This window comes from Sapajus apella, unplaced genomic scaffold (assembly GCF_009761245.1).
Source record: "Sapajus apella isolate SASKATOON/1434 unplaced genomic scaffold, GSC_monkey_1.0 scaffold37, whole genome shotgun sequence".
Classification (NCBI taxonomy): domain Eukaryota; kingdom Metazoa; phylum Chordata; class Mammalia; order Primates; family Cebidae; genus Sapajus; species Sapajus apella.
The window spans coordinates 2,505,323-2,508,103 of record NW_022436977.1 but is presented as its reverse complement, the minus strand read 5'-3'; the positions used below and the strand labels follow the sequence as shown (position 1 = coordinate 2,508,103).

Below are 2,781 nucleotides of genomic sequence, written 5' to 3'. Positions count from 1 at the left end.
CCACCATATCCACCACCTTGGTTTCCATATCCTCCTGGTCCACCACCACCATAGCCCCCTCTGCTACTATAACCAGGGCCCCCGCCATAGTTGCCACCATCACCTCCTCCATAACTGCCTCTGCTGCCACCACCTCCACCACCATAACCTCCTCTTCCACCAAAGTTTCCACCACGGCCAAAATTACCTCCACCGCCTCCAAAGTTTCCTCCATGACCCAGAAAATTGCCAGATCCTCCTCCACGACCTCTCTGGGATCCAGCAGACTGCATCTCTTGTTTAGAAAAGACCTTTTTCACTTCACAATTATGCCCATTAATAGTATGGTATTTCTGAACAACAATTTTATCAACTGTATCATGATCATCGAAAGTTACAAAAGCAAATCCTCTCTTTTTTCCACTCTGCCTGTCTTCCATAACTTCTATGATTTCAATCTTGCCATACTTTTCAAAGTAGCCTCTCAAATTATACTCTTCCATATCTTCTTTAATACCACCAACAAAAATTTTCTTCACTGTTAGATGGGCACCAGGCTTTACAGAATCCTCTCTAGAAACAGCTCTCTTTGGTTCCACTACACGCCCATCAACCTTGTGTGGTCGAGCACACATAGCTGTATCCACCTTTTCAACACAAGAGTGAGTCACAAAACCAAAGCCCCTGGAACGTTTGGTTTGGGGATGTCTCATTACCACACAATCTGTAAGTGTGCCTCATTTCTCAAAATGTTCCCTTAAACTATCATATGTAGTTTCAAAGCTCAGACCACCAATAAACAGTTTTCTCAACTGCTCTGGTTCCTTTGGATCATGGCCCTCCTCCCCCCAGCGGCGATGGCGACAGCCAGAGTCGGGCCGGGGGCGACCGGGCGGCTGTTTTACCTCCATTTTGAGACCGTACTCGCCTCTTCCAACTCGAGTTCAATATGGGACCGAGAGGAAGACTGGAATAATATTTTTAAAGCACTTGATCCATAGTAAGAACTCAGTGGACAGCTATTATTAACATTTTGACATGTATCTTCTCTGTCTTTGTCAACTATGCAAATGTACATTTGCAAATACAGGCACACACATAACAAAGATGGGAGCTGAGTCCCAGTATACTTCTAGAATAAGGAATAAATGCTATTATTTTGGCTCCAGCAAAGCAGAAAGTAGAAGCAGAGCAGAAAGTGGAGGCAGAGTTTGGCTTGCTTCCTGCACCCTGAGTCCCACACAGGGCACTGTGCATCCCCCCTCAGCAATCGGGCTGCAGCCTTCCTCCCACCCAGAGGCGCAAGTGCCTCCTAAACTCACCTGGAGGATATTAAGTGGATGGGATCAAGGAAAACCTAGTTGACGTGCTTTCATTAAATGCGACCATATGTCCTACATCTTACTCCTTGATGCAATCATACTTTTCAGAACGAAGCAGAGTTCACTATTCCCAGTGTCACAGGATATAAGCAATGTACATGCACTCTAAGGATATTTTTTTAAATTAGACTGCCCAGACAGGCTGGACAAAGGAAGGTTAAGACAATCATCCCATCCTCTCTGTTCGCAAAACAGTTTATGAGGGATCTCAGAGCACCTCTATATTCTAATATTTATTAAATTTCTTATCTAAATTATATAAAACTTCTTTACCATTTGGGTATGTTTCTGTCTGTCTCACTTGTGCCCATTCTTCAGCTTTCAATGCCTAGAGTCAGACACAAAGTAGATACTTCCGGTGCTCTTTGAATAACTCAATGAATGAATCAATGAGTAGGTGACTTCCTGCCCAAGATAGAAGGTAAAAAATGACTAAATCCAGAACTAAAACCCAGATCTCCTGACTCCTAGCCAGTTTCTTCTTTCTATGCGTTCATCAGGATGACTTGTATCTTGTACCAAACCCAAATGAGTTGTCAGTCCTCCTCAACATCAATTCATTCAATTAGCAAAGGGACATAGAGTACCTACTATGTGGCAGGTGCTTTCTCTAATAGTTACACACAGAGAATTGGGGTATTGATGCTGGCCAACACTATTAAGAGAATCAAGAGGTCCAAGCCATGCTTTCAGGGAAGGGAACCCACTTCCCTTCTCATCCCTGCTTTAGCCCAGTCTGATAGAAAAGTTAGTATTTTAAGGTGGGGGAATGGAGGGAGAAACACTAATCCCAAAGGTATCCTGTGCCCTAATCCTTCTTTGGTACTGTATCCCAACACGTTCTTAGATTACCTGCTCATCTCATCACGTACAGAGTGGCCTCTCTTCCCACACGTTTACATTTCTTAACACGTTCTAACTTCCATTCCAGTTGTCTGGCACGTAACTCATGTCCCCTATGAGATGATCAGCACCATGGGCTCAGGATCCATGTCTAATTCACCTTTGTATCCTCGACAGTGCCTGGTATGACTTGCATCTTGTACCAAACCCAAATGATTCAGCAGCCCATTGTAAATAAATGTTAGAATAGATATTGTTTAACCCTTGTTGAATGAATGAACGAATGTATAATGGAAGGAGAAATGTTATCTTGAGAGCTGGGGGTTGGAGAGAACAAAACTGATCAGCAAAAGAAATAAAATAGAATTCTGGAAGGCAGAAGATAAAAGAGAAAAGGAGAGAGCTAATAAACATGATAGGAACCTGGATAAGTAAAAACGGCCAAGGGACTTCTTAAGAAGTGGGGAAGAGGGGTTAATATTTGAATCCGCAGCTTATAGGGTACAATGGAACCACTTCTCACCGTTATCCTCAACTTTCAGTGAAGACTCCTCCACCTTCGGGTACCTTGTATGGG

The 2,781-nt window shown here is 43.4% G+C and overlaps 1 pseudogene; it reads right to left on the bottom strand.

The window, feature by feature from the left end:
• Nucleotides 1-77: 77 nt before the first annotated feature.
• Nucleotides 78-905, bottom strand: LOC116564583 (annotated as a pseudogene).
• Nucleotides 906-2,781: the final 1,876 nt, after the last annotated feature.